The 12,270-nt window shown below is 38.0% G+C and overlaps 1 protein-coding gene across 5 annotated transcripts in view; it reads left to right on the top strand.

Annotated features, from left to right (window-relative positions):
• Positions 1-1,218: 1,218 nt before the first annotated feature.
• The window catches only part of ctnnd2a (catenin (cadherin-associated protein), delta 2a), a 268,642-nt gene continuing 257,590 nt past the window's right edge, over positions 1,219-12,270 (top strand). For 4 of the 5 annotated variants that reach the window (XM_064333165.1, XM_064333164.1, XM_064333163.1 and 1 more), the window contains exon 1: positions 1,219-1,485. The gene's annotated coding sequence lies outside the window, so the exon portion shown is untranslated. The remainder of the gene's footprint in view (positions 1,486-12,270) is intronic. The other variant, XM_064333162.1, reaches the window with a different exon arrangement.

Below are 12,270 nucleotides of genomic sequence, written 5' to 3'. Positions count from 1 at the left end.
TATTATTTGAGGATTTAATAAATAAGAGTAAATTAATAAATAAGAATAAAAGTTCAACATCTATTTGTTATGTTATCATCACAACTGAACTATCATGTCTGAGTTTTGAAACTAGCACAATTGTGTATTTGAGTATTCTCATTGGGAAGCATAATGACTATTTATGCTTCCACTTTAGCACAACGTTGCATTTTTACAACATACATTTTAGACCACCAAAACATAAAAATAGTGCAATGACACACATGCATTTGGCATTGTTCACTTCTGATGCTTATAAAACGCATGCAATGTGAATTCACCTTAATTGTTGCTTTGCTATGCATTCATGCACACAGACATATGTCTTTGTGTATGAGCGACTGAGCTGTGAGCCTATGCGTGGGTGTAGTGTGATTCTCTTGAGTGATGCAATTTTGTGGCTATGCCATTCTCTCATTTAGTTTCTTAATGCTTTTAATGAACCCAATAGTTCAATTGGTTGCCAGTGCAACTCTGTATGCACAGTGGTATCTGCGCATCGGGAATTTGTGCTTTCAGCAAAGTCGGTGGAAAAAGTGATATTACCAACAAAACTCTGCTTTGACAGCTGTGGGTCACTCAAACTAACTGAATCGATATGCAAGACAACATCATCTCAAAGGAAACTGACCCACTGCTAGCTTGTTTACCATTAACAATGTTTTATTGAACATATAAGAAATGTCACAGTTATATAAAGACAGATTCTGTCATGTTGTCAGTTAGTATAACCCTGAGTGCCTAAGACTGATATACAGCTATATTTTGACTAAGATGTTGGTGAAAAAATGAGTGATACATTACTGCCATGGTAACAATATAATGCATGGAGTTACAATATATTTACTAAAGCAAAATATCACCCATATCTTAAAAAAAAAATTTTTTTTTACCGCTGCTCTCCTAAAAAAGGTTCAATTTCCATTTCTACAGCATTTCCATGAAACGCCAAATAACTACGAATAGGCATATGTACATAAAAATGAGCTTCACTGACGTTGTGCATTATATCAACGGCACGCAACAGGCAGGCGTCATTTCTGATGTTTACACTAAAAGTCATGGGTCAATGTCCATCAGGCGTTGGTCGAGTGAGGCAATAAAAATCACTCACAGAACATTTCCAGGAGATGTCGCTGTGCGTTCTCCTGGCAGCATCAGACGCAAAATGCAAGGTGCTTAGATGTGCTTGTCTGGCAACGAGGTTGGTACAGACCGGAGTTGAGCACGAGAGCTGCTGCCTCTGTAGCCGTGCGCACCGCAGTCATCCAGTCTCCCTCTCGTGCAGGTCAGTTGTTTCCCCTACTCGGCGGATGCATATTTTCCTTTTTCGGCCAACGTCCAGCGAATGGTCCATTTCTGTACCTCAAACAGGGCATGAGAGCACAATTCTACTCTAACTGAATTTCGGACAGTAATAGCTGGGGGAGTCGAGGAAAGCATTGTTCCCGAGGATTGCATTTGGTAAGTGCAATGTCATTCCAGCTGCTTTTATTCTGTCTCATCTACAACCGTATACAGAATAAAAAGAGAATGACTGACGACAGAACTGCGCCAATATTTATGCCTGTCAGACCTTTTGTTTTTGCTGTTGTTGAAGTAGCCTTATGTCATGTGCATGTTCTAGGTTTAAAACGACTTTACGATGGGATTGGTTGCAGGCAATAAAGGTAACAGCTCTGTATGTTAAGTGGAGTACAAATAGCCTATTTGATAGAGATTCTCCAAAGCAGTTTTCATCATAGCAAATACGTATGACTTTCCTGCCTATTGACCTAAATTTCGAATCAGTTACATTTTTAATGCAACTGTTTTTGTGCTGGCTTCAATATCGTAAGCATTGTTCTTATGGCATTACTGTTAGGGGCGCCGTTTGGTTAAGGTAAGATGAAATTCTGTATATTTGGCTTGTATATAATTAATGACTGGGAAAGAAGGCGCATCTCCATTTCGTACCCTCGGTCTATCTGTAATGTGTTTGAATCGATAGCATTCGCTAGATGGAGGCAGGTTCATTTTGGAGGCGCAGTTTATGTGACGGACGCTTGTGCGTTATCGTACGGTATTTAACAAAGTGCCTCCAGTGCCATTGCATCAGTACCATAGAAGTATTCTCATTGCGTGAGTGCGATATTTTTATAAATCTGTTTTGAAATTTAATGTTTTTGCTGCGATATCTGGATAACAGGGAGCAACAACCATTTTATTTTATGCAGTTACACCTAAATTGTGGCACGACATACATTCTGTACTTAGAACGAGTATGCACTGCTGGCTAGATGTCTAGCCGAACAACGAAATATCGCAAATACAGTTGAATTTTGGACTATTTTGTAATGGTACGGAACATCAGCGTGCCTATGTAGTTGAGTTAAGTTAACATGAAACATCCTTTGATAATTTATTAGACGCTTTATTTTTTGGCGTTAATTGTATTGCGGGGGGTATCTGGTGACAGCAAAATAATTAGCATGTAGAACCGGTGGTGAGACTGAAACACCCAGGATATACATATTATATAGCACGTAGAATCGGTGGTGAGACGGAAACACTCAGAATATCACACGTCTTCCGCCCACAGAATCGATCAAGTTCAGAATTTCTAATAAGCCCCCTCCCCAAATAAAGTTCTCCTAAAATGGAATATATGCCATGCCTGTAGTACTGCATGAGGTTTAAAGAAACCTATGGATGGCAAGCGAGGAATAAAATCACTCAGTTAAATATGCGGTCTCAAAAGAATAACAGATGTCCTCAATTTTTAAGTTTTATTTTTTGAATGTATGTATTGCACAATGCCTTGACTACAGTGTATTTCAATGAGTGGCATATGTTGTAAAAATTGTAATTCTCAGAATCAAACTACTCATTATTTTTATTGTTTGAACTAAAATGCACGTGAAACAAAATGTTTTCTTGTTCTACATGTCCGTTTGAACTAGACAGACGTTGCATACTGCACATTTGAACAGGAGTGTATGAGTATGGCTCTGAACTGCTTTATGGCATGCACAATGCTGCTGGTTGCCATCATTTTTGTTGGTAATGCTGTGAAAGAGAATGGTGGGTACATTTACATATTTATATTTTAAGAAACTTATTTGTACATTCTTGAGGTGTTTTTTTTTGTTATATTTATATATGTTATATTTCGTTTTGTCATATTTTTCCCATGTGATAAAGCAGGTATGAAGTATGTGCATGAAAGTAGGCACCTCTAATAAAATATGTATGATCAGGTAGTTGTTTATATTTAACAACAAATATTGACCTCGCAAAAAAATAAATAAATAAATAAATAAATAATAAAAAAAAAATAATAATAATAATAGATAAATGAATAAAATAAAAAAATAGAAAAAAGTAAGCCTTTTTCAAACATGATGTATGAATAATACACATATCTACTATATTTGTGCTAACTTTATCTTTAATTATGAATAACTAACATAAAAACCCATGTTATTACCACTTTTAGGCCTAAAATTACTATTAAGACAGCCTGAAAAGGCATAGCCTGCCGTAAAAAATCGAGATCCTCCTGAAATCCTAAAATGTGCAGAAAAACATTTGCCATGGTTGTTTTTCTATATTTTTGATAGCCTACCCTAAACACATAGGAATACTCTACTAGCTTGTGAGAATTCAGGTGTTCAAAAGCAGTTACGATGGTGATGAAGCCATTTTGGAAGTGCTATATTAGCCTAGCTTACTGTAACTTTTAACGTGAGCTAGATGTGGATGGTGCGCTATGCATATAGTTGCTTCTAAAACGAGTCCATAGACAGTGTATTTCTATAGCTTAAAATGAATTGCATTTGGCTCATTGGTATAGGCTTGGACAAAACAAACATCTAATTCAAAGAGAATTCTCTAGCTGAAAATGTCGTTATGACTTTGTACTGTGTTTGTTATAAGTGATAATAGTAATTCTAAATGTAGGCTACAGGAGAGACATACATACACATAAATATATGCAAACACACATACATTGTAGCAGAAAGAAACACATAGGCATGGATTTTTTCTTTACCATGAATCATAAATGAAAGTGTCATATTTTTAAATGGAAGTGCTTTTAATGGGGCACTGTATACTCGACAGACCTATTAATTGTTTGAGGCTATAGGGCTAGCTAACATTAATTTAGAAATGTGGTGTTGTAAGGTAGCTACAGTAGCTTAGTTAAAAAGTAGTTAACAGAAATGAGTATGGCGGTCAATTTGACTGTTCTCACTTATGAAAATCGATATACCTGCCGTGAAAAAGTCATTGTCTTGCCATAGTTTCCATATGACTGGTAACATTACCTACCATCACAACGCAGATTTCGACGCTTCATTTCAGGGCCATCATTACTGACATTATACATTCAGTTTTACAGGTACAGTAGCTAACATTAAACTTGTCCAAAATGCCTGAAGTAAAAATGTCCGCAGTTGGGTTTATTTTATTTGGATTTCAGAAATATGAATGAGTTTACCACAAAGATTAGGCTATTAGGCAGTTTGAATTTTTTAGGCAATTCAGCAAGAAAGTCAGTGCAACGAGTTAGCGATTTGTCAGAGTTCAAGGGGGGGGATTTGAACCGCTGCCTGTCACTTGTCCAAGGGTCCCATGGACAAGCGTGCTACCTAGTGAGCTACTTGGGGTTAGGCAGTTAAATCAGCCACACACAATAATGGGTTGGCAGGAATCAGTTAGGGTGTGACATTAACACCTGCCACCCACCAAATGCGGGTAGAATTGGGCAATGCCATGTAGCTTGTACACTCTTACTAGCTGCTTTGAACTTTTGGTAGCATTTTTATTTTTAAAAATTATTTTAGTTTACAAAAGGCATCTGAAATAGTTAAGTCAGTTTGTGGTGATACTACATGATACTACAACTCCCACGAGTACTGGGTGCACGTTTTGTACTCATTCCATTAGCCAGCTACTTCACCCCTCCTTCTCTCTTCTTCTGTGGGAGAAGGCAAACTCAGTTGAAATTAAACAAGAGCCGATCATGGTGCTGCATATACAAATGTGTGTAGGCATACTCACTGCGGCTTCAAAGTCTTTGTTTATTGACCCTAGTTGGAGAGCGATTCAGATTCTATGGTTCTACTATGTAATTGCGAGTCTTTTCCTACTTGTTAGCCATTCTCTTTACAGAACAGATTGTTTAGCTAATTCATAACAATTAAACTTAGCTGTTAACTTTAGCTGTGTCTCCAAGGAAAAAAAGCATCAGTCCCTCAGTCTCAACCATACCTGTGCCATGCGTTTTACCCAGGTTTTACCCAGCAACATACCTCATGTTTTGCATGATTGTTCCCTAACTCATCCCTAATAGGAAACAAGGTATTAACTCACAGTACATGGGTGTATGGGGACGGAGTGTGGCACAGTGGGTAAGGAACTGCGCTCGTAACCGAAAGGTCGTAGGTTCGAATCCCGGGTAAGGACACTGCCGTTGTACCCTTGAGCAAGGTACTTAACCTGCGTTGCTTCAGTATATATCCAGCTGTATAAATGGATACAATGTAAAGTGCTATGTAAAAAGTTGTGTAAGTCGCTCTGGATAAGAGCGTCTGCTAAATGCCTATAATGTAATGTAATGTAAATGTGTATTAGGTGAACAGGAGCCGGCCCTCTTAGCACACATATAAGCAAGCCATCTTTTCAGAGAACCAGACAAGTATTTGTAGCATGCAATGATGACAAAATGGTTGAATTGAATGGGTTTATTGTACCATATTCTGTACAGGAGGCAAACAAGCTACATATGACATAATATGGCTTAAAAGTCAGTTGAATATGTGACATTTGTATTCAAGATCAAAATGTATCATGACCAAATCAGTGAAGTTCAAAAAATGTGAGAAGTAGCTAATGACATTACCCAGATTGCATCTCAATGGATTATTGGATGCTTCATTTGCTTATGCCCTTCATTTTCAGATCTCTGGGTAAATTATTATCATAATCAATATTAAATTATTTTGGGCTGTAGCTGAAGTACCAGGCAGATTTCTTACTATCTGAACGCCATCTAAAGTATCACACTCCTTGGCAAACAAAACAAATTAAAACACAATTCCAAAAGGAATAGCCAAAAATGGTCAAGAAATCAAAGACATTCTTTTTTGAAAAGGTCCTGCACTTAGGGTGATCTTTGATATCAGTAAGAATCAGATATTCATGTTTGGCAATTCTGTTTTAGTTTGCATTCGGTCCCAACCACCTAAAAAGCATCCACATTCCAAATGATTTTACTACTTTAGAACTGTGTGTGTGTGTGTGTGTGTGGGGGGGGGGGGGGCTCTGCCTGTGGCTGTCTTGTGGTGACTGTTTCTTATTAAATGTCTTAATGTTTGCAGTTCTACTTTGACTCATCTAAATCTTCCTGATCCCAATACTGAAGGCTTCCCAGCAACAGATTGACAGACCATAACCAGTGTAAATGCTCATCAGTCCAGCGCTTTAACTCTATTGCTCATGAGTCAACTGCTTTAATTCTACAAGTACGTAGGGATGATTTTTGATTTCATGAATATCTGAATATTTGTTGCAAATGTATGTTGCTTGATAATGTTATGGTGCACCTTGAATGGTAAATTTAAAAAAAAAAATGTTTTTTTATTTTTTATTATTGGATCTTGCACAGAACAGGTACATTTAAGGATAGTCTACTTTTCAGATTTGTTTGTAAATTTGCAAATAGTTTTATGTTTGCCTGCAGTATTTGTCGAAAACACTTAAATTCAATATACGTGTTCAATCACGTATGTGTGTGTGTGACCGTGTTAAGAGTCTTGTCACCTTGCAGCATGTTTGCAAAAATAGCCAGTGAAAAGAGTGAAATGGCAATGTGGCATACATTTTCTTTTCCATGGGCACTTCATTCAGTACAAATGTTTCCAGGGAAATGTTGACCTTGACTAGGTTGCATAGTTACCACATTGCTAAATACAGTGAACACTGACTACAGACTCAATTCTATGTTGTCTTAATCTCTTTTCCTTCTCCAAAGGTTTTAAGAGATTAGTACATCTTAATCTTCTCTTTTTATATTTTGGAAATTAACAAGGTCATTTCTTCACCAACCATATGCTGGGCATTAATATTTTTGACCAGCTAAATGCAGACATAATAGCTATAAAGAAATACATGCATTACAGTTGTAATGTTTTTGGTTAAATCTCTGACCAGGCTGACCCAAAGTTTGTTAACCATGGATTATTTTGCAAACCATATCTCCCAGCTATGTTCTCTTGTGTTCTATGTTTATTTTTATTGTATTGTTTTATTTGCTGTTTTACTCATTGTGTGCTTAATAGACATTTTATGCACATATTACTGCAGATAAACTAGTCTTGGCTCCTGGGATACTCTAGCACTAATGCTCCTCAGGTTTGTGTGGCTGCTATTTTTTTTTCAATGACGTGTATAATACACTGGATACTTGCACCTACGAGAACATGAAAGGGATTTTTTAAAGATATGAATTAAATATATACTAGACAATTTAATTATCTACTGTAGCTTGATAAGTTAGATGTTAGCCAAGTAGTCAGTTCTCTATTACTGAAGGCAAAAGGATATTAATAGCCTTTATGATGGCTGCTCATTGTTACTGCTAGTGGCCTACTAGCAAACTGTGAAATATTTATATGCAAACTATGTTTAAAACGGAGAGTGAATAATGTCAACACTTTCATTCACATCTTAAAGATATAATAAATAAATAGATATGAAACATATTTAGCTTACTAATTAGCTATAAAAGCTAGATAGAAAATGGCTTATGGTAGCTCACTATTTGTCATTACCTTCCAAATTACAGAATCTCTTCATGGCAAACTTGTATCCTGATATAGTTTTGCTTGTTTGATCATAGCAGCAAGAGAAAGGCCATTTGTGCTTGTACAACTGAATATAGGTATGATGCCATTAAGCATGCCCTTAAATTTGTCGCTTAAACTTAAATTTGACAGTGATGTCATTCTGTTTATAAATTATGATTTTTTGAGGCCAGAACCTTTTAAAATGTGGATTTAGAGGATATAAACACAATCTGAGGTATTGGATTTATCCCTAAAATATCATTCTCTGTTAGCTACAGATCCATCATGGTCCTTTAGTGATATGTGATTGAAAAAGTTGTCCAGCATCTTTCATACCCCAAAGACAATAGCATGTATAAAACCATGAGGCTGGGGCAGGGCTAGTAGTGCCACCACTGGGTAGGGATGCGCTACTGGATGAAGTGTAAGATTTGTGGAAAAGTACAGTACGGCAGCAGTGCAGTAGCAAGGTTGGATTGTATTTACTAAAATTGTGTTCACTAAAAATAAAATAAAAATAAATAAAATGGGCCGGTGCACTAAATACTGCACAAAGTATATCCAGCCTCACAGCTGGCTGTGCTTCCATGAAGTAGAAAAAATAAAGAAAAAAATAAAGTAATTCTCGGAAGGTAATGAAACTGCTTGCCTTAGATACCTGCAAGTCCAGCCCTTACCTGGACAAACCCATACATACAGGTTGGCTAAATGTATGGAATAAATCATTATAGTTTTGTAGATATAATTAGTCTGGCTGTGCCTTAGATTTTCAGAATGGTGCTCATTTCATTTGTGTTCCTCTCTCAGAGAAACTGGCATATTTTGGGGAGTGGATTTGCTATGGCCTGACATCCTGTCTGAGGGGTCTACTTGTATCTCGAGAGGGTTCACAGCACAGAATCAGGATACAATCTGAGCCTATGGGCTATCCAGACTTTGACGCATTTGTTGGTGAGTTTCCCCGAGAAACTCCTGAAATCTCTGTGGATTTGCTCAGCCTACAAAATAAGAGTCTGTTAAAATCCTTTTTGATGAGCAGGGAGTTTCAAGAACATTTTTTGTACACAGAGAGGAAAAATACGCTGTGTGAGTCTATCTGAGCTGACTTAATAGCATGCAAGGTAAATAGCAGTCCATCTTTCATTGGAATTGACAATACGAAGACTGAGGTCAGAGGGGACTGGGAGCCTCCAGGGGGAGGGGGTGGGTGTGGGATGGTGGGGGATGTGTAGAGGGAGAAATGCACAAGGGCACATCAGACTGTAACTGTTAAGCAATGACTGTTGTATGAAAAATGGAATGGTTCGCAAAGAAATAGCATTCCATCACCCCCTTCCCTCCAATGTACTTGAAATCTGCAGTAGTGATTTAAATATTGTCAAAGGCTCCGTCCTTTTCAAAAGAACAGTATTAATGGGCACTGAGGTGAGTGTTGTCCAGAGAAGGTCTTTTATATCTGGTATGAGGAGACATCAGCTGTAGATCAGGATTGGCTGCTGGCATGGGGGAGCATTTGTAAGAGATCCAGAATCACATCGATGAACAGGCTTATCTGTAGAATCGTATGCTGCTGCTCTGGCTGGGAGGGATTTACTTTCAAAAGACTTGCGCTGCCTTGTGAAGAAAATAATTTTGCGGCACACAGGTGCACATTAAATTGAAATTGGATGGGAAAGTCTTTGGAACAGTTTGGATGAGGTCAGAGGCGGTGATGTCATATTGCTGGTAGATTCACACAGAGAAAGTCAGACCCCCTTTAGACCCTCAGAATTTCATGATATTACTAAAATCTAAATGAATGTAAATAATTCCTTCTATAATAATGGCTACAAATTAAATATGTGGGCATACTATTGTGGTATTTGGATGAAAAAAGCTGTCTGAAGATTCATTTTTATGTGGCCTACAAGAAGCTTCTCATTTGTACATGCATTATACAGTACTACAGTTGCCATTCAAAGCACTAAGTGCAGTCATTGAGTATTGAACAAGCAGGAGATATTTAGCCACTTGACAAATAGCGTTGGAACATGATTGAGCATTTTCTATTAATTGCTCCCTGGGCAGCTGCATTATGTGGCATCGTTTGGTCCAGGACCCTTCTTGGTCGCTGGAACTCTGGCGGATGATCTGCTACATGCGGGAAAGGCTCTCCTGGGAGCGCAGTGTTAGAGGAGGCTGCTGCTTCCCCTCCTCTGCCTTTCTCTGCATCATCGTTTGTCATCGTGCAGTCATCTGACTGGCAGCCATTTCCACCGTCTCTGACAGCAGACACCTGCTGGATGAGTAGTCAAGGGAGGGTGGCCCAGTAATGAGGGTGCTAACCTTCAGGTTTGTGTGTGTGTGTGTGTGCGTGTGTGTGAGTGTGAGTCTGTGTGTGTGTGTGTGCGTGTGCGTGCATGTGTGTGTGTGTGCGCGTATGTGTGTGTTTGTTTGTGTCTGTGTGTGTGCGTGTGTGTTTGTGGGTGGGAGGAGGAGCGGGATGTACCCATGGCAAAAATTATACTTATGTGGAAAAACAACATCTAAGCTTGGGCAGCCCTAGCTTCCTAGATATAACAAACAAAATAATCTGACAGCACATCTATGTGCAAGTTGCTGTAGTGTCCAGTGTGTATTGCGGGATGAAGAATTACTGTTGTGATGTTCTAATGCTGGTTCTGCTGATGTGTGGAATGGCTGATTTTTGCAAAGCTTTGTCTTATGTTGCCCCTCGCCATTATCACCCTTTCATCTGAAAGAGGACCTGCTCTCAGGGGCTTAGTGTGACATCATATCTTGGTTGGCAAATTTAGCTTAGATCACCAGCTTAGATCATAGTACATCTTTGATTGTGTTTAAAAAAAAACGTTCTGCAGGTTATTTAATAGACTCCTAAAAGGCCGGATAAATTAATATAATAAAAAATGGTTTTATACATCAGCTATCTAGCTAGTTACAAGTAATTAAACCCAGGTGCTGTCTCTCATCCTTGAAACTCACCCGCTGAATTCTGGCATGCTGTATTTAATTTATAGAATAAAAAAAATGTAATCTATGTTTTTCTTTTATAGCATTATACATTAGACATTTTTTTAATTTTGTAGATTTTTTTTTGTTGTATCCATTCCAATTCATTGGGATGCAGCCTCCTCTGGATGACAACTGTTTCAGTTAGAGATGTGCGTAGAACTGCGTTTGAACTTTGCAGGCCACTGTTGTCCAACCAACGATTAGGTCGTGGCTCTCAGGCATATGTGGATGGTGAATAATGGTTGTGAGGCCAGGTCGCCAAGCCCGCAGATTGTTGTAAAAATCACAGTATGGTGTGCAGTGCTGTAATTATCATTGATTATTTAAATGGTACATTTTACCAAATGGACTGCTTTAGCATTTCCAATAAGGACTTAATAACTATATGTCTCCAGTCACTGCTCTGTTCATACCTGTCACCAATTTTGCCATGCAGATTAATAATTGGTTTGGCTGTCAAGGTCTCAAAAGGCTAATTGAGCATCAAAGGAAGCCTGCGTTTTAAGAGCCAATGATCATAATTTCCTGAAGCATGAATAATTCATCTCTGCGTTTCGGGTGGGGTTTTCGGCTTAAGCGTTCCTCTTGAAGTGGCCTGTATTAACTTTCTGTGTGCTATGTTACACTACTTTTCTCTTACGTATTTAAACTTTCACCTTCATAATTTAGACTTAATATTTCTAAGATACAAACGTCAAGGGCACTGCTAACCCCAGGATTCAATCAAAATGGGTCCTTGGCTCACACTTAATTGCAAGCTCAGTGTTCACCAAAATGAATAAAAACAGTCGTTACTTCGTTGGAAAAATCTTAATAAAATGAGTAAGAGCTGTGTTGTTAGCCACTAAATGAATTCCAGTTCAATGTGACAAGTTTAACACAGTGCTGTGATAAATAATGTTCTACTGTTTGAGCCTCAGGGTGTACAAATTATACTTTAAGTAATTTGTACACTCTTATATCCTTACAATGAAGCAAAACACAGTAGTGTAAAGGCTAATCACAATTAGCATTGTTTATGTCAACAATGCTTCTTTTTCTTCCATTCTGTTATGTGGGTTTTGTGTTTTAAATATTGTGTGTTGCGTGGTCCCCTGTCATCACCTCTGGATTATGGGATTGGCATAGTCTAAAAGCCTTTAAAGAAACAAGAACATATAAATTCCTGCTTTCTGTTTTATGTCTTAAGTTTTCACCTCTGGAAGAAAGATAGTGTAACACATTGTGACCCATAGGAACATATTGCGACAACTTGTCGTTATCTCTGTAATCACCACCCATTGCTTTCTGACTGTGAGAGAAACTCCTAAGAGCTTTATAGATGTTACTGAATTCATGAATCCTAAAATGCTGCAAACCCAGTTCAATAGCTGCCTTGCTAGATCCTTAAATGGCTTTATAAATA

Source organism: Anguilla rostrata, chromosome 4 (assembly GCF_018555375.3).
Source record: "Anguilla rostrata isolate EN2019 chromosome 4, ASM1855537v3, whole genome shotgun sequence".
In the NCBI taxonomy this organism is placed as follows: Eukaryota; Metazoa; Chordata; class Actinopteri; order Anguilliformes; family Anguillidae; genus Anguilla; species Anguilla rostrata.
This window is presented reverse-complemented; position numbering and strand designations above follow the sequence as displayed.